The sequence below is a fragment of the Coenobita brevimanus genome, chromosome 74 (genome assembly GCF_032717465.1).
Source record: "Coenobita brevimanus isolate Jiangsu-jjx chromosome 74, ASM3271746v2, whole genome shotgun sequence".
Lineage (NCBI taxonomy): Eukaryota > Metazoa > Arthropoda > Malacostraca > Decapoda > Coenobitidae > Coenobita > Coenobita brevimanus.
In genome coordinates this window covers 33,648,160-33,671,373 of record NC_137027.1, presented here as the reverse complement: position 1 = coordinate 33,671,373, position 23,214 = coordinate 33,648,160, and the positions used below count along the sequence as shown (strand labels likewise).

The window sequence follows — 23,214 nt, the reverse complement described above, 5'->3', positions numbered from 1 at the left end:
CCTCAATCCCGTTTGGGGTGGCCACAAACAAATCGCCTCCAAGTCGCCCTGTCCCCCGCCATTTCACTGCCCTGCTCCCAACTCACATCCCCCTCTCTCATATACCTCTCCACCCCATCCCTCCATCTCATCCTCGGCCTCCCCCTCCCTCTTCCCCCCTCCACCTCACTCACATACACTCTCTTCGTCAGTCTTTCACCCTCCATCCTCTCCACATGGCCAAACCACCTCAGTGTGTTCCTCATAACGCTTCCTATCACATCCACATCCACACCACAACGCTCCTTTATATCCTCATTCGTCAGCCTGTCTCTCCACGTGACTCCACAGGCTCCTCTTAAATAACTCATTTCCACTGCTCTCACTCTTGACTTGTGTCCTTCCAACAATGTCCAAGCTTCACTTCCGTACGTTAGAGTTGGTATCACAATACTGTCATGTAGTAACTTTTTCACTTCCATGTTCACTTCCCTGTTTCTTATCACTGCTTTCAAGGAACCAGCAACCTTTCTTCCCTGCTGTACCCTCTCAAGCACTTCACCCTCCAAACCTCCATCCTTACTCATCACACTACCCAAATACTTAAATGTACTCACATTTTCCAATTCCTCACCATCCAACCTCGCTGTACATCCACTAACTTCACCTCTCTCAAAGACCATCACTTTACTCTTCCCTACATTCACCTTTAGGTTCCGTTTCTTACACACTCTCTCAAACTCATCCACCAAGCCTTGCAGCTCCCCTTCGTCTTCACTCAACAACACAGTATCATCTGCAAACAACAGTACAGGGAGTTTCCAAACACTATCCTCTCTCACCAGGGCCACTCCAACATCCACTACCCTACCTTATACCTCTTTTATTACCCCATCCATGTACAGATTGAACAACCATGGAGACATGACATCCCTGTTTCAAACCAACTTTCAAAGAGAAAAATTCACTTAGTTCACCATCCACACGCACTGCAGCCCTCGCACCATCGTACACACTCTTCACAGCACTCAACAACTTCCCATCTACTCCATATATTCTTAACACTTTCCACAATCCTTGTCTATCTACCCTGCCATATGCTTTCTCCAAATCCATGAAAGCCGCATACAACTTCTTTCCCTTCTCTAGAAATTTTTCCACTAAAGATCTAAGAATGAATATCTGATCTACACAACCTCTTCCCTTCCTAAAGCCTCCCTGCTCTTCTCCAACTAATTCCTCTGTTCTTTCTCTAACTCTGTCTATAAGTATCCTACCATACACTTTTCCTATTATACTAAGAAGACAAATGCCCCTGTGATTACCACACACTTCTTTTTCCCCTTTTCCTTTGTACAAGGGAATAATTATACCTGACTTCCAATCTTCCGGGACTCTACCTTCCTCCCAGGCCAATCTGCACATCTTCCACATCCATTCTACTACTATCTCTCCCCCATGCTTCAGCATTTCACCACACACTCCATCAATTCCTGGGGCTTTCCCCGATTTAACTTTCTTCATTGCTTCCACAACTTCTATCCTACTGATTTCTTCCTGTCTTCTCACCTCCCTCCTTCTCCCAGCCATTCCCCAGCCACTTATACTCGCATTACTTCCATCCTCTACGTTCAACAATTCCTTAAAGTGTTCTCTCCATCTGCTCACTTTTTCTCCCTTCTCCACTAGTAATCTACCATTTTTATCTTTCACTCCCCTGCTAACTTCACTTCCACCCTGTCTTACTCTTTTCACTTCTCTCCAGAACATTTTCTTACAGTCCCTCCACTTTACACTCAAATTCCTTCCAAATTCCTCATCCACTCTCTTCTTACTCTCTCTTACTAATCTTTTCACCTCTCTCTTCCTTTCCACATATAACTCTCTCTTCCGCCTCTCAACTTCTTCCACTCCCCTATTTCTCATCCATTCATTGTATGCTTTCTTCTTTTGTGCCACAGCCTGTTTCACCTCTTCAGTCCACCACGCTGTTCCTTGCACCCCTCTCCGTCTTCTCTTCCTTCCACACACCACATCACATGCTGCACATATTTCTTCTGTAAATATCTTACACATACCTTCCACGTCTCCCATCTGCTCCAATTCATATTTGCCCAATCGTTCCTCCACTTCTCTCTTATACTCTGCCTTTTTCTCATCCTCTTGTAACCTTTCCACTCTCCTTGCAACTACTCCTTCCTCTCGTCTTTCCCTTCTTCTATTCCTCCATCTTACTTGCATCCTAATTCTGGCCACCACCAAGTAGTGATATATATATATATATATATATATATATATATCAAACCTAACGTTGGGTCTGGTTAGTACTTGGACGGGTGACCGCCTGGGAACATCAGATGCTGTTGGCATCCCTACGTCATACCCTAACCTAATTTATCCCTTACACTGTAGGAGCCTAATTATATTTTTCTTGTTTATTGATGGATCCTCTTCATACAAGGAGATGCACTTTTATATGCCTTAATAAAGTCTCTGAATCAATGTAAGGGTAAGTAAAAGTTTTTGTCATTATTTAAGTGGTGGTCCAACATCTTAAACCTCTTGAAGCAAACCTGAATTTATACAGTATCATATAAGATAATAGCAGTCTGGACAAAAACCATGAGCTTAATATTTATCCATTTTACATGTCAAGTGGGGTTGGTGGAGGATTAGTGCCCCTCCCTGTAAAACAATTAACTCTAAGCCATTGGCCACCCCATCTGGGATACATGGCGTCTGGCAATGAATGAATGAAAAAAATTTATGATAAATGCACACTTTACTTAGGCAGCAGAAAGACCTCACCAATTCATATTCCTCCTGTTTGCTTTCTGTACTTTTCTGACTACTGTATTTTCAGGATGGCAAATTACCTTATCCTGGTGAAAAATTTTCCCCGTTTTTTTTTTTTTTTCCCCCCCCTTAAGCCGCATCTAAAATTATTTTCGTTGTTTATTCAACGTGCTCAAAGGTGGATTTCATTTCCCAATTTCCCTCATGGAGCTTAGGTTAGTTTAAACTGTTACGTAGTTAAGCTTGGTTACGTTAGGTTCAGTTAAACAATTATGTTAGGACACCCCCTTCCACCATTACGCTGACGAATCAAACAAGAGCTCTCACAGGAAAACAACTAAAAACCATGGGGAAACAGATTTACCATGACAAGAAACAGGGGGTAAATATAAAAGACAGTGATGCAGGGATTTAAGCAATTTACTTAGTAACCAACATTATTGACCAAAGTAATTTTAGTACTACACAACACCACAGGTAATTAACAAAAGAAATAAAGAGAATTAGTAAAATACATTTACTCTTCCAGTGTTGCTGTTTGCTGATGGTACAGTATTGTTGCGTGAAGATGAAGGGGAGTTTGGTGAATGAATTTGGGACAGTGTGTAGGAGGAGGAATCTGAAAGTTAATGTAAACAAAAGTAAAGTTATGGTGTTTGAGAGGAATGAAGTCACAGAGTGTGCAGTGAGGTTGGATGGTGAGGATATGGAGAATGTGAGTGCATTCAAGTAATTGGGCAGTGTGATGAGTAAGGATGGAACTTTGGGGGATGAAGTGCGTGAAAGGGTACAGCAGGGAAGGAAGGTTGTTGGTACACTGAACGCAGTGGTGAGAAATAGGGAGGTGAGTATGGAAGTTAAGAAGTCATTGCATGATAGTACAGTATTGTGATCCCTACCCTGACGTATGGAAGCAAGACGTGGACCTTGCAAGAGGGGAACAAGTCAAGAGTGAAAGCAGTGGAAATGAGTTACTTGAGAGGAGCATGTGGAGTGACGTGGAGGGACAGGTTGACGAATGAAGAAGTGAAGGAACGTTGTGGGGTGGATGTGGATGTGGTTGAGAAGATTAGGAGAAATACACTGAGGTGGTTTGGACATGTGGAGAGAATGGAGAATGAAAGACTGACTAAGAGGGTGTATGTAGGTGAGGTGGAGGGAGAGAGAGGGAGGGGTAGACCGAGGATGAGGTGGAGGGATGGAGTTGAGAGGTATATGAGGGAGGGGGAGGTGAGTTGGGGGGAGGGTAGTCAAATGGTGGGTGACAGAGCGACTTGGAGGCATTTTGTCTGCGGCCACCCTTTGCGGGATTAGGGCGTCGGGCTATAGATAGATAGATAGATAGACATTTACTTTGTGATATCAAATAAAGCCGCCTGAACAACATCTGCGATGGCATGTTTACTTGTACTGTCAATCCTGCTGACTGAACACGCCAGTTCACCAAATGATGCTCAAGTGTACAGAACTTAATTCCCATACAATTTGGCAGATACGTACCCTATCTACAAAAGCATCACTTAACTTGGGGGGGCAAAGCCACCCCCAATTAGCAGTGGAAGCCTAACTAGGGGGCTCGCAGCCTTTGGTTCCTTTTTCCTTGCATAAAAAAAAAAAAATCCCCAATGATTATAACCTACCTAAAAGCATGCAATCTGAAATGTGCATTGAATAAAACTTGTGCCAAAACAGTATCATGCATTAAGAGTGTTCATTAATCTTGGCTCTATCATCACACGATCATGCAATGGCAAAGGTAGGTGGGATCATAAAGCAATTCTTTATACAGCTTCATCACACAGGAGATATCCATTAAAATATTATACATGTTGGTAAAACTGCGCTCAGCAGTTAAATTAAATTGCTTCATATCCTATAAAATATATGTGCAGTATTACGTACAATAATGGAACCTATTTACAAACATTTTTAAAATTCAACATATCAAAAATGCTAATCTTTAAAAAATATGGTTCTAGTATCAATTGTGCCAAAAACACAATTAAGAGTTTTTGGTCCTTTTTTTTTGGGGGGTCTATCTATTGCCAGACGCCTCAATCCCGTTTGGGGTGGCCACAAACAAATCGCCTCCAAGTCGCCCTGTCCCCTGCCATTTCACTGCCCTGCTCCCAACTCACACCCCTCTCTCATATACCTCTCCATCCCATCCCTCCATCTCATCCTCGGCCTCCCCCTCCCTCTTCCCCCCTCCACCTCACTCACATAAACTCTCTTCGTCAGTCTTTCACCCTCCATCCTCTCCACATGGCCAAACCACCTCAGTGTGTTCCTCATAACGCTTCCTATCACATCCACATCCACACCACAATGCTCCTTTATATTCTCATTCGTCAGCCTGTCTCTCCATGTGACTCCACAGGCTGTTTGACAATTCTAAGACACTTTTGTACAGCACTTTCAATGCAAATTATTTTTATTTATCTCTTGAAGGTTAGGTTGGGTTATATAGTTTAGGTTATCTTTAGGAGTAAAATAAAAATAATTTGCAACAAAAATGCCACAGAAGTGTCTCAGAATTGTCTAAAACACTAAACAAATGGATAAAAATCTCAAAATTGTGTTCTGGGTTGAAACTACAATTTTACCAAAAACAACAAAGGATCCTGTCACTCTTCATTCCAATGGGAAATTTGGAAATGCCAAGTCACTATCATACAAACTAATGAAACGTTTATTAACCATCACAGAAATAATCAGAAAAATATTACAGATGATCAGCAAGAAATGACTAGGCAAGGTGCTTTACTGCTGCTAAAAGCGTATGTTTACCAAATTTATTTTCATGTTAATCAAATTCATCGTTAAACCGATTAATATAAATACCCTATCATGATGTTGGCTTATAAATGCACTTTCTACCAATCAAGTGGCTGCCAGAAATGGATACAACAAAAGATCCAATCACCCTCAGTTACTCCAAACGCTTCACGACCACCGTCTCCCATACCTTTGATATCCTGATCTATCCTACTACATACCCACCTTACTACACCTCACCTCTCTCAGCCCTTTTGATGGAGTGAGATCATTCTGTACCATTCATGTGCTGTACTGTACTGTAGTGTTCAGCCGAACTTTCGAAGCTAATTGTCCTACTAACAACCGCCCGGGATTAATTCAGTCGCGTTGTCACATGCATTTACAAATGAATATAATAATAATAATAATAATAATAATAATAATGCTTTATTCCAGATACCAACAGCACATACATGCTAATCTTTTCTGTACTGCCGAAGCAAGTAAGCACAGCACATACATTGATATATACAGGGGTCCAAACTCAAGGGCTAGTATTATTAATAATAGTAACTTCTGTGCCAAGAAAAAGTGCTCCAAAAAAGCTCCGAACTTCATAGACCTCTTCCAGTGACGTCACATTAATCACGTGGTTTTGTTTACAACTCGATATTGGACGGCGAACTTCTCGCAGTAGTGGTCAGGTTGGGGTGTCAGAGACGGGACTGTCAGATATATGGAGAATCTGGAACAGCGCCACGAAGATATGTTTAGGAACAAGATAAAGCGTTTGGGGCTGGATCCTTACACAACATCTAGTGAGAAGTTCACCAGTTTCAAGGATTGGGGACCGAAACGAAATATCAGATATGGCGACCTTTTACCACTATTTGGTGAAGACCCCGTCAAAGTTCACCGGGGCATCCCTCAAGGTAAACAGACATTCACACTGTATATTTGTAATATAGCTAGCTGCAATTGACACACAGTACATGTCAATTATCTTGGTAATCAGTACATTCTTTACGTGGGGACAAGGGGGTGGGGATTGTATACCCTGAATCAAGTACTGTAGTTGATGAATGGATAGGTTATGCAGTGACGTAGTTGCTGCCCCCTATCTAGAAAGTTTCAAGCATAGGCTACATAAGCATATGGCAGGTATAGGCTGCATACAAAATTTGTCATTCTTGTGGTCACATAAAGGAGTTAACTGGGACTGAAAAGTGAAGGAAGGAAATACCTGTATGAAATAGAAATGGTAACTTGATGACTAAAGATTTGGATATAAAAGGATGGTGGAAGGAGCATTTTGAGTCTGTTCTAAATAGACCAATCCCAGCTGAAGAGGACATTTTGCCAGCTGAGAGAGATTTGCAGATAGATAAAGGGGATATAACCTTGGAAGGGGTAACAAAATCTATAAAGGAATTAAAGAATTTTAAGGCCCCAGGAGAGGATGGAATAATTCCTGAAATGCTTAAGGTGGAAAATGATGATGAATGCACTTTTGAAACTTTTGAATGTGGCTTGGGATAATGGTGGAGTTCCAGAAGAGTGGAAAAGTGGAGTGATTATAAAAATACCGGAAAAGGGAGATTTAAGTGTGTGTGGAAATTGAAGGGGGATAACTTTGACAACTGTAGTTGCAAAAGTCTTTTCTGAAATCTTGTTGAACAGAATAGAGCCAGTAATTGATAAAAATTAAGAGAAGAACAAGTGGGACTTAGAAAGCCCTCCCCTTCTTTTCCCACATACACACACATGGCCATGTGGGTCTTGTACTCTGTGACATTAACATCATTAGGATATCCCATGACATTTGCAGCTGCAGAGAATGATAAATATGCCCATGTGTACTTACAAATCATCAGCTCACCTTATATAAAATGCTTGCTACAGAGCCGGGTGTAGGCTGTCAGCTGCCATTTCTCCCTCTTCACGGCACCTATCCACTTATGTCGCCTTTCCTCATTGGCTGGCAATTGGTAGAAGTGTACACCACTTCCAGTTTTCTGCCTTGTCTTACAGCCAAAGGCACAGCAGTGTAATGCCATTGCGGAATCTGCAATTCTTTCTCTCTAGACTTTCGACAATTTGTTGTCCAATGTGCCACCATAAACAGAAGTCACATGACTCATGACGTCACATGCAAAAGAACTATAGGGAAGGGCAGTGATTGTTCGGACAGTGGGATGGTCCAGACAGTGCTTTTCCTGAGAAACGTATGGGACCTAGGGTCGCGAGATCTTGCATGAAAGTGGGAGAGTTTGTTTACTTAGACTATCATTTATATTTGAACACACAGTGAAACATCAGTCTTAATAGTTATCAGAGAATGGATATTTATAGTTCTGTTTATTTAACCTATTCCTCAAAGAGTAAAAGGAAGGAAGGGGTATTACAACTTCTCTATCAGCTTTGCAGGCTACAATATGCATTAAAAGTCATAAGTTAATCAGTCAGAAATAGGGAAATGAATTAATATAACAAGAGGATAAGTTTCTTTTGAAGTTGAAATAAGGCCTAGAAAGTGAAAAGTGAAGTCAATATTTGAGAGAGAGAGAGAGAGAGAGAGGAGGCCAATTATGCATAATTTTGAAGCAGAAAGTAAGAGGTTAGGTGAATTATTAATAAGTCTGGGGAAGTATATTTCAATGATTAAATACCTGGTATTGTTTTAAAAAATATCAAGTGGTTCACTTGGATTCCAAAGTTTAATTTTGTACTTTAGAAAAATAAAATGTCTGAGTAAATAAATGTTTATTTTTAGCCAATCCGAGTCATTAATTGTAAGAATATGCCGAGTAATACATGTGGCCGAACCATCCCACCCTTCTGTCCGATCCAGCATCACTGGTAGGGATGGTTCGGACAATTTAGTCACTTGTGTTTCTTTAACTATAACTTAAAGCTGAAAAGAGCTAAGAATTTCATATTATCAGCCTAAAGAGCCAAATGATGTGGCAACATTTTAACATAAACCAGATAACATTCCTGCATAAACCTGAATTTTTATATATATATTTTTTAAAGTGTCCAAACCATCACCACCCTCCCCTAAGCCGAGTACCAGTGTGTTGCTACACATGATACCATACTGCATGATCATATCACAGCCATCATTATCCCAGTGACCAGTAGATTACTGTAATGTTTAAAGGCAAGTCACACACTGAGTAGCCTTCTCCAGTGTGCCTGTATCCTTGAGGTGTAAGCTATGCATGTTCCTAGGAGGGAATTTACTATTTTTGAAATACCCGGGATGAGGCTACCTGCCGCAGTCCTCGCTCCATCTATGACCATAGAAGACCATCTCAGGGATGGCAGGCAGCTTCGCTCAACCACAAGGATAGCTACCATATGAGTGTCAGAGCAAGAAGGGCATAGAGACCACATTCACGCCAACACTGTGTGCCCTTTTCGCCCCAAGCAGCAACCCTCCCACTGCCACAGCCAGAGCCCCAGCTACTGTACTGTACTGCAAATGGCCAGCGCTCATCAATTAAGTAATGGCTTGAGGCAGTACTCCAGGGAAAGGCTCGACGTTTCTCTGACCACCACCTATTGAACTGACTCGATGTGGTTCAGCTCCAGAACGGCTACGACGTTCCACCTCACCTACTGAACTGGCTCAGTGCAGTTCAGCTCCAGAGCAGTCACAACATCACTTCTTACTTACTGAACTGGCTCGATGCAGTTCAGCTTCAGAACAACCACAACATCCCTCCTCCACCACTGAACTGGCTTGAAGCAGTTCAGTACTGGAGAAGCCATGACGTATTCCTAACCAAGACCAACTGCTGCGAGTTACCACGGCCCCCAGAGCGACCCCATCCCTTGTGTTCCCTCTTACATGACCCTTCAGTCCCCTTACCCCTACGGTTGGAAAAGAGATCCCAGCAACACCAACAGACCACCTTGCTGCCACGATTTTCTCGGGTCCCTTCTAAGCTCCCTGGCAGCCTGCAGTGGAAACAATGCATACTAATGTCTGTCCCCGTCAGTCTTTAGTAAGAACTGGATATCTCATTCCCCACCTTTGGAACTAGAGTCGTAGTCTCTTCCTCTTGGCCTCTTGCCTTAAAATACGCAGTGAACAACACCCGATCATATACATGTTAGCTCAACTCCTGGGTCTCCACCCTTATTCCGGTGTATAGACTTGGCAGCAATCTGTAGAGACACTAGGAATAGAAGTCCCTTCAGGTCCCCCTAGTAAGACACACGTCCCTGGCCGACCATTTCATTTACCTCATCTGTTTGTCTCTGTATGTCCCAGACCTTTGTAATAATTTTGTAGTCAAAGTGAAAGATTCGTATGGTAATAAATCTGCAGTCCTGCTACTCAAAGTTTGTGTGTCTGCCTTGTACTATTAGAGTGTTATCATAAATGTGTTTTGTGTATTCCTTCCTGTTTTGAAGAACCCAGATAAACCAACTATGTACCAGCATAACATAAAGAATGAAAGTAATGTGAGTATAAGTGGCTGGGGAATGGCTGGTAGAAGGAGGGATGTGAGAAGAGAGGAAGAAATCAGTAGGATGGAAGTTGTGAACGCAATGAAGAAAGTCAAAATTGGGAAAGCCCCAGGAATTGATGGAGTGTGTGGTGAAATGCTGAAGCATGGGGAAGAAATAGTAGTAGAATGAATGTGGAAGATGTGCAAATTGGCCTTGGAGGAAGGAAGAGTCCCGGAGGATTGGAAGTCAGGTATAATTATTCACTTGTACAAAGAAAAAGGTGAAAAAGAAGTGTGTGGTAATCAGAGGGGCATTTGTCTTCTTAGTGTAATAGGAAAAGTATATGGTAGGATACTTATTGTCAGAGTTAGGGAAATAACAGAAGAATTAGTTGGAGAAGAACAGGGAGGTTTTAGGAAGGGAAGAGGTTGTGTAGATCAGATATTCTTAGATCTTTAGAGGAAAAGTTTCTAGAAAAGGGAAAGAAGGTGTATGCCACCTTCATGAATTTGGAGAAAGCATATGACGGTGGATAGACAAGGATTGTGGAAAGTATTAAGAATACCTGTATATGGAGTAGATGGGAAGTTGTTGAATGCTGTGAAGAGTATGTATGAGGGTGCTAAGGTTGCAGTGCATGTGGATGGTGAACTGAGTGAATTTTTCAACTTGAAGGCTGGATTGAAACAGGGATGTGTCATGTCTCCATGGTTGTTCAATCTGTCTATTGATGGGGTTATAAAAAGAGATACAGTACAAGGTAGGGCAGTGGATATTTGAGTGGCCCTAATGAGAGAGGGAAGTGTTTGGAAATTCCCCATACTGTTGTTTGAAAATGATACTGTGTTGTTAGGTGAAGACGAAGGGGAGCTGCAAGGCTTGGTGGATGAGTTTGGGAGAGTGTGTAAGAAACGAAATCTAAACGTGAATGTAGGGAAGAGTAAAGTTATGGTTTTCGAGAGAAGTGAAGTCAGTGACTCTACAGTGAGGTTGGATGAGGAGGAATTGGAAAATGTGAGTGCGTTTAAGTACTTGGGTAGTGTGATAAGTAAGGATGGAATTTTGGAGGGTGAAGTGCTTGAAAGGGTACAACAGGGAAGAAAGGTTGCAGGTTCCTTGAAAGCAGTGATGAGAAACGGAAGTGAGCATGGACGTGAAAAGGTTACTACATGACAGTACAGTATTGTGATACCAGCTCTAATGTATGGAAGAGAAACGTGGACCTTGTTGGAGGGAGAGAAGTCAAGAGTGAGAACAGTGGAAATGAGTTTTTTGTGAAGAGCATGTAGAGTCACATGGAGTGACAGAGTGACAAATGAGGATGTGAAGGAGCATTGTGGTGTGGATGTGGTTGTGATAGGAAGTGTTAGGAGAAACATTGAGGTGGTTTGGCCCTATAGAAAGTGAGAGATTGACAAGGAGAGTGTTTGTGAGTGAGGTGGAGGGGGGGAGAGGGAGGGGGAGGCCAAGGATGAGATGGATGGATGGAGTGGAGGGGTATATGAGAGAGGGGTGTGTAAGTTGGGAACAGGGCAGTGAAATGGCAGGGGACAGGGCAAGATGGAGGCAATTTGTTTGTGGCCACCCCTTCTGGGATTAGGGTGTCTGGCGATGGATAGATAGATAGCTTACACTGGTGGCTAGAGGTGGTTCTAAATACAGAGGAAAGGCAAAGCAGAGCTGTGTTCACTCAAGGTACACGGTAGCACAAACATCATGATGGCGGCCCAAAAGTCCCACATCCCCATACTCAAGTATGACCCAGAACTCTAGGACGTTATGACTAACATGGAAATGACCAAACCTGTGTTGGATTTAGTTTACGAAGAGGATACACAGAAAATTGCGGTATTGCTGCCTCAGCAGGCAAGTTGGTTGCCCTGGTAGCAGAGAAAATCAGTGCTACCCTAACGTGGGCACAGTTCACAAGAATAGTGACTGACGCTGTCCAACCTTCCCTCGGTTTGGTTGTTGCACTCTCACAATTAAACGATGGCAAATTCAAGAGTGATCTAGATTCTCCACTAGTGTACTTGAGAAAATTTATTATGTCCTCTTATGCCCAGTTAACAGAGGAACTACGGAATCAGCACATATTCGCGCACCACTTACGAATCCTACCTGGCATCATCCAGGAATGCTTCATGATCCACGACACTCAAGGATTTGATCGGGATATCAATATGATCTGGCGACCACTGGCAGCGCATGCAAGCAAAAACATGCAGATTGGGGCTGTGTGTTGCATCCCCATTCAACCAAGCCAGAAGACAGAGGACTGGTGGAGTCAAATTCACCCATCCTGTCCCAGAGTCTCCCCGTCTCCACAAGGAAAACAGACACAGCAGGACAATTGCTTCCTGATTGACTCATGGGAATTCAAGGCTTGCAGTGCTTCCTATGCCCTGCATGATACTGAGCAGATTAAACTCGACGCAGCCGGTCCAACAGCCAGACTCCATCACAAAAGACCCATCCCTTCCAGTGTCATATCGCCAACAATGATGCCCGGGGAGACAACACAGGACTGGATCCTGAGGAAGAGGTTATTGCGGAGTCTACTAACAGCTGCGTACAATGAGTCCTTGATAAACGAAAACCCGAAGTACGAATTTTTGTTGTTACAAAGCAATGAATATAGGACAGATTCCACAATACGAAAGTATCTGTCTTGATGATACGAAAGGAAATACGAAAAATTCAAAATAAGCGTTCGCTTGCGGCGAGGAAATGAACTAACCCCTCTCTAGTAAACAATTTTTCACGCGCTTCTGAGTTGAGTCCACAGTTTCGCGACAATTCGCCGTCAGGTCAGTTCGCCATCACAACAATAACAAGACACTTCGCCGTCAGGACTTTTCGCTGTCAGGATGATTCCCTGTCATTTATTTACATATCAGTTTATTTAGCAAGTATATTAGTTTTTGAGTTAAATGAGTTATAAAGGTCGAGTTATAAAGGTGATGGTGGTTTAATCTTTTTATAATAAATGTAAAATATGGCATCAAATAGTTGGTAGTAACAGAAAAAAATATATAAATACTGTATATTGAAACGTGAATTGGGTGACCTTGATAGTTCCCCATAAAATTAGTTATTATAGTATTAATCAAGTATATTTATAGAATAACAGGGAATCATCTTGGGTGTGAATTGTCCTGACGGGGAATCTTCCATGTTTTGATGGTGAATTGACTTCATGGCGAATTGTCCTGGAACCGAGTCCACGTCCCTTCTCCCAGCTTTGCTGTATGTGAGGATATTTTCACAGCTCTACACCTTTCGTACTGTTTAGACTTGCCTCCCAAGCGCCCTACATCATCTCCAGCATCGGGGGAGCCCGTTGCAAAGAAGAAGCAGCACTGTACTCTAGCTCTGGAGAGGAAATTGGAAATTATAAGACGCCGTGAGGAGGGGCAGGGAGCCTTGGAGATTGGGCGTGCTTTAGGCCTTGCAGCTTCCACCATTGGGACTGTGACCAAGAAAAGGAGATGCACAAGAAAATGGCCACCTTGTTCTCTACATCTACAGGTATTACTTGTTTCAAAATAGGAGGGGTAAAGTTTAGTTGGGGGGTCGGAGGGGGTCCTGGGACACATCCCCCCATTTCTATGTATGCACTCAAAGCTCGGTTTAAGGGACCTCCATTTTAAGGGATTTCGGATTTAAGGGACTCCATATTCTACCTGACAAATGGACAAGAACATTAAAAAATGATACGTAATGTCTACCGTAGGTTATACACAGTAATCACTCTAATATCCGGACGCCCGATATCCGAACATCCCCACTACCTGGACATAATCGTCCTGGGATCCAATATCCCCAAAATGGTCCGAAAACCCCAAAAAATAAAAAATAAAACCAATTTTTCCCGTCTGTTTCATACTGTACTTTTCTCCATACTATACTTACCTCATTTCACTCTTTAATGTCCTTTATTGGTGTGAATAGGGTGTTAGTAGCTATGCATGTGCAGTAGGAATGTGTTTCTCTGAGTTAGGCTAGGTTAGGGTCCATTAGTACCAGAATGTTTATTAATGTATGAACATACTTCTAAACCCTCATTTTATGTTTCTTTTGCATTTATTTCAGTCATTTATGTGCCTTATTGGTGTGATTTGGGTCTTAAATAGGTGCTATGCATGTCCAGAGGGAGTTGTATAAGTGTTTCTCTGAGTTAGGGTCCATAAGTACAAGTCCATAAGCTGGGGCCCAATATCCGGACAGAACCAATATCCAGACCTACCTATGGCTCTATTACGTCGGATATTGAAGTGATTACTGTATTAAGTTTCTTTATACAGTATATACTCGTAAAATAATATTCATAATCATATAAATAAGTGAAACAATCATTGCATTTCATAGTAAGATTGTCTTTATATCTGGTAAAACAATAGACATTATCAAGTAAGGGACAAGTTGATTCCCCATTTAGTTCCTTAAATTGAGGTTTGAGTGTATTTCAGTGGAGAAAATTGTTCTGATATACGAAATTTCGGGTTACAAAAGTTTTTGTTTCGTCCCTATCCCTTTCGTATATCGAAGACTTACTGTGTAGATGGTGAAATGGAAGAAACTGAGTCCTTTGAAGCTGGGCTGGATTTTTAGGTCCTCCCCTGTCAGCTCTGGTCCTGGCGGGGGCAACTAGGACCAAACTGGAGCTGCCTGACAACACAAAGATTAGGCCACACCTGCATGGGTGGCTCTTACATGTTATTAAGAGGGATGCTGTGTATTAGCATAGGCTGCTGCATAAAACTGTGTGCCTCTCATTGTATTGGTCATATCGTTTATAAAGCTCCAGCATGCTTGCATGTGGTGGTCTTGGTTACCTAATGGTGGCACTCCACACTGCTTGATTTCTGGTGGCCTTCCTGTTCAGTGTCTAATCTCTGAAATCACACTGTATGACCTCATCCCAGGTCTTTTTCGGTTTGCCTCTTGCAACCCTACCCACAACATTCACACTTAATTTCTACACCCAACTGCCATCCTTCATCCTCTCCATATGTCCAAACCATCTCAATCTACCCTTCCTTATCACAACACCAATACACTCCAGTGCCATCCTTCCACCCAGCTCTTCAATTGTTAACCTAGCCCCCTCAACCCAGGCCTCGCATTCAAGGACGCATTACACATCCATCTAATCATTGTCATTTCTGTATGTTTGTGTCTATAGATATCCTCTTCATTTACTGCCCAGGTCTCACTGCCATACAGCAGTACACTCTGAACACATGCCACATACAAAGATCCTTTAGTGTGGAGGGAAAGCCCTCACAGTGTCAGGAGAGGCAATAGCTCCCTGAACTTCCTCCAACCATTCCTTACTTTAGCCACAGAGCTAGCTACAGCCCCATCTCCAGCACATAGCATAATATGTCTTGCATGTCAAGATATTCTCGAACAGGGAGGACTTTCATTTTCAACTGTACGTAATGTGCGAGAGGGGTATTGGTGCTACCTGTGACGATGCATAGTGTTGTTCTGAATGGTCTTCAGGGTCTTGTACTGGGTGTTAGATAGGATGGCGGCCCATGTCACGAGGGCAAAGGATATCACTGATCTGATGTACTGTTTGTAGCTACAATGATCAGTGTGTGAAAATTGGTAGTGGAAACCAATTCAGTCAATATTAATTATTCATTCAAATTTATTATGGCTGGAAAAATATACAGTACTGTATATATGGCACTTTATGTGCTTTGCACCAAAAATAACTATATATAAGATCTGAAGGCACATTTTATAGTAAACAGAGTGTATGTTCTGCACTTAACAAGAGAAATAGTGTACACTTGTGCAAATTGTGTTGTAGTCACTATGTAGTATCACACCAGTGTATGTACTCCATACAGCAAGACAAATACTGTACACTATTGCAAACTGCACTGTACTCTACAGTATTCATTATGTACCAGTAGTACATTATTGCTGTATAGATATTACACTACCTTCACAGTTTTGAACTCTGAATGATAAATGGTCCCAGGGTGATGTGCAACTATCCCTCCAAGCTGCACAACTACAGCCAAGACATATGGCTGTGTTATATACAAAACAATGATATATATATATATATATATATATATATATATATATACAATAAAAAAAATTGCTAGGCAATATAATTACATTATCATCCTATTTATTCTCTAACTTGATATTATGCCACTGATGACTGTAAGAGGTATACTGTACTGTACTATATTTCTTACAGTTTTCTTTCTTGACTGGATTACACATTGCCATGAATCATACTGCTGTACAGACATCCATTCTGCATCATCATGATATCCCATTTACCATTACAAAATGAGCTGGGTAGGACCAGGGGAAAGAAAACAAAATGTACAACTGTCAAGTGAATAGACCTAACATCCACTCTTTCACCATGCAAGCTCTCAAAATTAACTCATGTCCATTCCACAAGCAACAACATTCCATTCTTTGTGCCTCATCTGATGAAGTCACAGTCACAACACGCATGACTGCACAAGCTTAGTGACATCACTGGTTATGTGGTGTGTTGATGTTGTAGGCTACATGGACACCTTCACACTAACACTTACAAGAGGACATTATTGTGGTGTGGTGGTGCTGTGGATGGACACCTTCGCATCAACACTTTTAAAAAGGTCATCAGCTTCATGCAAAATGCCATTGTCCTTCATTTTCAACTCTTTCATTAAGAAGTGATGGACTTAACACTACTCAAGGTAACACCTCCTAATATTTGTGTAATTTCTAAATGTCTGACCTTAGCGTACATTCAGGGTGGTACAGAGATGAAAATCTCCAAGCCTTTCTATCAAGCCATGAAACAACATATCATAAAAAACAAAGTTTTGTAAATGGACTTGTAGTTAATATGTTCTACTGACAGAAATGCTTATTTACTGTGTTATTATCTCTCAGCCTGACTCTTGCCATAAGTTCATCAGAAAACTACAAGTACATGTATATCTGAACAGGCTACTTTATCACAGATAAGGTATATGAATGAATAAATAATTTTCATGATTCTGCCACAGTTATGTTAATTTTTTTATGTGTCTGACTCTTGCCATAGAGTTAATACTTTAGACCCTCAAGCCCAGAAGTCCTAAGTGTCACACTCCTTCATATGCCACCACTTTAGTACAACTACTCACTGTTGATATTTAATACATGCTACTGATGTTTCATTCAAAAATGGTGTAATGGAATTAGGAGGGGTGTTTTATGACATTTCATTGGGTGTTATGGAAGAATAGTAATGTATGCTTTAATGAAATTCAATGGTAGTAGGAGGGGACGTTCACCATCCACTCACTCAATGTAGTGCTGCTCTTGGATGATTGCAGTTTCCTCTCTTCCTTCCTTCTTTCCTTCCTTCCGCTTCTGTCTTTCTTTCCTTTATTCTTTTCTCTTCTTTCTGCCTATGGGTGACTCAACAGTAAGTGACAAGCCAAATGGTTTTCTGTACATCAGGAAACCATTTACTATGCTGGGTGGTAACCATATAACCAAATTATGACGCCTGGTGGTTTAGTGGGTAATTAAGGTGCTCCAATTGGATTGAGCCTTGTACAGGTTTATATTCAAGGGATGGTTGGGGTTTATTGCTCACGTAATGCCACTCAGATAAATGAAGCTGGTCACTCTCGTCTTAAATGTCAGAGCCAACTTGCCTAGCCCCGGGCACCTGCGCTTCTCATGGGGCAACACATGATTAGATGATGATGATGATGATGATGATGGTGATGACGATGGTGAAATTTAAATAATTAAACTTTTCTTTGCTGCAAAGTGCAGTTGGACTTTGATCTTATTGGACAGCACTTAGCTTCTCAAACCTCCCAACCATCATCATTGCTCAAAATGTTGTTCTGATCGATTTTATTTATTTATTTATTTTTTTAAACACTGGTGATGATGCAGTTATATACCATGCACTCTCCCACTGGATGGGGTTTAATGTTGCCTCAGCTGCAAGGACTTTGGTGCTTGTAGCATTTTATAATCAAGCAGCCTTACTGACATCAATCAAGGTCCTTTAGCAGGCTGAAAATGCATGACTTTTCAGCTGACAGCATGCACATTCTCATCTTTTGAAGTATTTGTTGTCATTTACAGCTGTTTGTGATTCAGTGTAACTTTATTCTGCCATCATAAATGGGTACTGTCAAGTTGTCATTTATAGTTGTATTCTGCCAGTATGCATCACAAGACACAGTAGGGTACCCAGATATTTATCCCTTCACTCTGTGGATTATCGGGTCTTTCCAAAGCTTAATAAAACAGTCCAGTGAGAACAAGAATAACAAGAATTTGTGCTTAGGGGATTAATAGTCTAGCCCTTTCATACACTCCATACATTAAGTGAGAAGAGTCAGCCACCATGGCTTACTGGTAATGCATTCATCTCAGTCTGCATGGGCTCTGAGTTTGGATTCATATCCATGGCTTTGGCAAAAAAAAACATTTAAAATAATGTACTGCATGTGGTAAACATTATGTCCTTTTATATGTTAACACATGTATACATCAGTAGGTTCCTACCAGTAACATATGGCACACACAAATATAACCAATAAAACACTTTTAACTTTCACTTCTATCCCTCTCAGAACAGATAACTGTTCATGATGTCATTATTCTAATTGTCTGTCTATCTATTCTATCTATTGCCAGACGCCTCAGTCCCGTTTGGGGTGGCCACAAACAAATCGCCTCCAACTCGCCCTGTCCCCCGCCATTTCACTGCCCTGCTCCCAACTCACACCCCCCTCTCTCATATACCTCTCCACCCCATCCCTCCATCTCATCCTCAGCCTCCCCCTCCCTCTTCCCCCTTCCACCTCACTCACATACACTCTCTTCGTCAGTCTTTCACCCTCCATCCTCTCCACATGGCCAAACCACCTCAGTGTGTTCCTCATAACGCTTCCTATCACATCCACATCCACACCACAATGCTTCTTTATATCCTCATTCATCAGCCTGTCTCTCCATGTGGTTCCACAGGCTCCTCATAAATAACTCATTTCCACTGCTCTCACTCTTGACTTGTGTCCTTCCAACAACGTCCAAGCTTCACTTCCATACGTTAGAGTTGGTATCACAATACTGTCATGTAGTAATTTTTTCACTTCCGTGCTCACTTCCCTGTTTCTTATCACTGCTTTCAAGGAACCAGCAACCTTTCTTCCCTTTTGTACCCTTTCATGCACTTCACCCTCCAAACCTCCATCCTTGCTCATCACACTCCCCAAGTACTTAAACGTACTCACATTTTCCAATTCCTCACCATCCAACCTCGCTGTACATTCACTGACTTCACCTCTCTCAAAGACCATCACTTTACTCTTCCCTACATTCACCTTTAGATTCCGTTTCTTACACACTCTCCCAAACTCATCCACCAAGCCTTGCAGCTCCCCTTCGTCTTCACTTAACAACACAGTATCATCTGCAAACAACAGTACAGGGAGTTTCCAAACACTATCCTCTCTCACCAGGGCCACTCCAACATCCACTACCCTACCTTGTACCTCTTTTATTACCCCATCCATGTACAGATTGAACAACCATGGAGACATGACACATCCCTGTTTCAACCCAACTTTCAAAGAGAAAAATTCACTTAGTTCACCATCCACACGCACTGCAGCCTTCGCACCATCGTACATACTCTTCACAGCATTCAACAACTTCCCATCTACTCCATATATTCTTAATACTTTCCACAATCCTTGTCTATCCACCCTGTCATATGCTTTCTCCAAATCCATGAAAGCCGCATACAACTTCTTTCCCTTCTCTAGAACTTTTCTACTAAAGATATCTGATCTACACAACCTCTTCCCTAGCCTCCCTGTTCTTCTCCAACTAATTTCTCTGTTCTTTCTCTAACTCTGTCAATAAATATCCTACCATACACTTTTCCTATTATACTAAGAAGACAAATGCCCCTATGATTACCACACACTTCTTTTCCCCCTTTTCCTTTGTACAAGGGAATAATTATACCCGACTTCCAATCCTCCGGGACTCTACCTTCTTCCCAGGCCAATCTGCACATCTTCCACATCCATTCTACTACTATCTCTCCCCCATGCTTCAGCATTTCACCACACACTCCATCAATTCCTGGGGCTTTCCCCGATTTAACTTTCTTCATTGCTTCCACAACTTCTATCCTACTGATTTCTTCCTGTCTTCTCACCTCCCTCCTTCTCCCAGCCATTCCCCAGCCACTTATACTCGCATTACTTCCGTCCTCTATGTTCAACAATTCCTTAAAGTGTTCTTTCCATCTGCTCACTTTTTCTCCCTTCTCCACTAGTAATCTACCATTTTTATCTTTTACTCCCCTGCTAACTTCACTTCCACCCTGTCTTACTCTTTTCACCTCTTTCCAGAACATTTTCTTACAGTCCCTCCACTTTACACTCAAATTCCTTCCAAATTCCTCATCCACTCTCTTCTTACTCTCTCTCACTAATCTTTTCACCTCTCTCTTCCGCCTCTCAACTTCTTCCACGCCCCTATTTCTCATCCATTCATTGTATGGTTTCTTCTTTTGTGCCACAGCCTGTCTCACCTCTTCAGTCCACCACGCTGTTCCTTGCACCCCCCTCCGTCTTCTCTTCCTTCCACATACCACATCACATACTGCACATATTTCTTTTGTAAATATCCTACACACACCTTCCACGTCTCCCATCTGCTCCAATTCATATTTGCCCAGTCGTTCCTCCACTTCTCTCTTATACTCTGCCTTTTTCTCATCCTCTTGTAACCTTTCCACTTCCTCTGATTTTCACTCTCAGCACCCTTCTTCCTTCCCAGACTCTCCTTCCATCATTTTACTCGTTCTTCCTTCCCAGACTCTCCCCTTCGGCACACCTCCTTCCAAAACATTTTCTTATTCTGCTGAAAATTCTCTGTCAGCCGCCTACCCCACCTCTCATCTGCTGCCACTTTAGCATCACGCACAGCCCTTCTCGCTTCTATTCCTCTTCTCCTTATACCTTTCATATGACAACTCATCCGACCTCTGCAGCCACACTTCATATGCACGTCTCTTCTCAGCCACAGCCATACTTACTTCCTCGCACCACCATTCACTTCCTTTTCTTACACCACCACCCACACGTCTCACACCACACACCTCTTCTGCATGCCCCACCACAGCACTCTTAAACAACTGCCATTCCTCCTCCACGCTTTGCCATTTTCCCGATCTTTCACTGCGTTCCACTCATCTTTCAATTTCTCCTGATACTCTATCTTTTTCTCTCTTTTATCCAACTCACTCACTTTCAAAACCTCCTGCCACACCTAACCCTCCTAGCTCTCATCCATCTCTTTCCTACTCTTAACTTTCCCTCCACCAGGTAGTGGTCAGACATACCTCCACCCTCCCCTCTCAGAACTCTCACATCCAACAATCTTCCTATTACATTCCTAGACACAACCACATAGTCCATCAAGGCTCTATCAACAACCCTTCCACCCTCCTGTCTCACCCATGTATACTTATAAATATCTTTCTTCTCAAACAGCGTATTCCCAATCACCATCTCTCGCTCAACACACATAGCTATCATTCGTTTCCCCATTTTCATTTCTTCCAGGCACACCATGCATACCAACTACACCTTCAACTGCTACATTTCCCACTCTAGCATTCAGATCTCCCATCATTACCACATTCACATTCGCTTCAAAACTCTGCAGACACTCATCAACATCATTCCAGAAAGACTCCCTCTCTTGTTCATCCCTTTCACTACCAGGCCCATATGCACTCACAAACACCCACAACTCACGTTCAAATTTCGCTTTCACCCACATCAGTCTCGATGACACCTCCTTCCATTCAATCACACATTGCTGAACTTCCGGACTCACTAACAAGGCCACACCTTCTCTTGCCCTTCCTCTATCAACACCTGACAATCTTCCATTCACACTTCCAAACATAGATTCCCCCTTCCCTTTCATCTTCGTTTCACTCAAAGCTAACACATCCAACTTTCTTCTCACAAACATTCTCCCAATCTCCTCCCTTTTAGCCTCAATCGTACTACATCCACGCACATTTATAGACCCAATCTTCAGGGTACGGGGATAACTCCATCCCCCATCCCTTTCTCTGGCCTGTCTCTTTTTAGGAACTACAAAACAGAGGAGGGGGTCCCTAGTCCCCTCACCCCGCCCCTTTTAGTCGCCTTTTACGACACGCAGGGAATACGGTGGCAGTATTCTTCCTAACACAACCTGGCCGCAGAGTAGTAGTACCACCCCACAGTGCGGCCAGGTACACCCCACTAATTCTAATTGTGGATTCTCAAAAGATCCTTGCAACTACTCCTTCCTCTCGTCTTTCCCTTCTTCTATTCCTCCATCTTACTTGAATCCTAATTCTGGCCACCACCAAGTAGTGGTCAGAAAGTCTACTCCCCCAGCCTCTATAAACTCTTGCATCCATTACACATCTTCGCATCCTTTCATCCACACACACATAATCAATCATTGCCTTCCTTTCATTCAGTTCACCACCCACCCTTCTCATCACTCGCCATGTACACCTGTGGATCATTTTATGCCTGAAGAGGGTATTGGCTATCACCAACCCCCTCCCAGCACAAATGTCCACTAACGCACTCCCATTCTCATCTATCTCAGCAGGCACACCCCACTAATTCTAATTGTGGATTCTCAAAAGATCCTTTTAAAAAAGCCACCATGTGGAATACTCTAATACAAGTTTATTCAATAGCATTTCCTTAGGGAATTCAAAACAAGATAATTATATAAGGTATGAAGGAAATACTCTCTCTGTCTATAGCCGGACACCTTAATCCCATAAGGGGTGGCTGCAAACAAATTGCCTCCATATCACCCTGTCCCCAAACTGTCCTCTGCCATTTTACTGCACTCCTCCCAGTTTACACTCCCCTCTCTCATATGCCTTTCTGCTCCATCCCTCTACCCCATCCTTGGTCACCCCCTCCCTCTACTCTCCTCTACTTAACTCACATACACTCTCCTAAATCTCTCACTCTCCATCCTCTCCACATGACCAAACCACCTCAGTGTATTTTTCCTAACATCTTGTATCACATCCAAATCCACATCACATCGCTCCTTCACTTCCTCACTTGTCAGTCTGTCTCTCTATATAACTCCACATGCTCCTCTCAGTCCTTTGAA

At 42.4% G+C, this 23,214-nt stretch overlaps 1 protein-coding gene across 3 annotated transcripts in view; it reads right to left on the bottom strand.

Moving 5' to 3' along the window:
• The window catches only part of LOC145407871 (uncharacterized), a 69,409-nt gene extending 63,526 nt beyond the window's left edge, over positions 1-5,883 (bottom strand). For 2 of the 3 annotated variants that reach the window (XM_080278726.1, XM_080278728.1), the window contains exon 1: positions 5,779-5,883. The gene's annotated coding sequence lies outside the window, so the exon portion shown is untranslated. The remainder of the gene's footprint in view (positions 1-5,778) is intronic. The other variant, XM_080278727.1, reaches the window with a different exon arrangement.
• Positions 5,884-23,214: the final 17,331 nt, after the last annotated feature.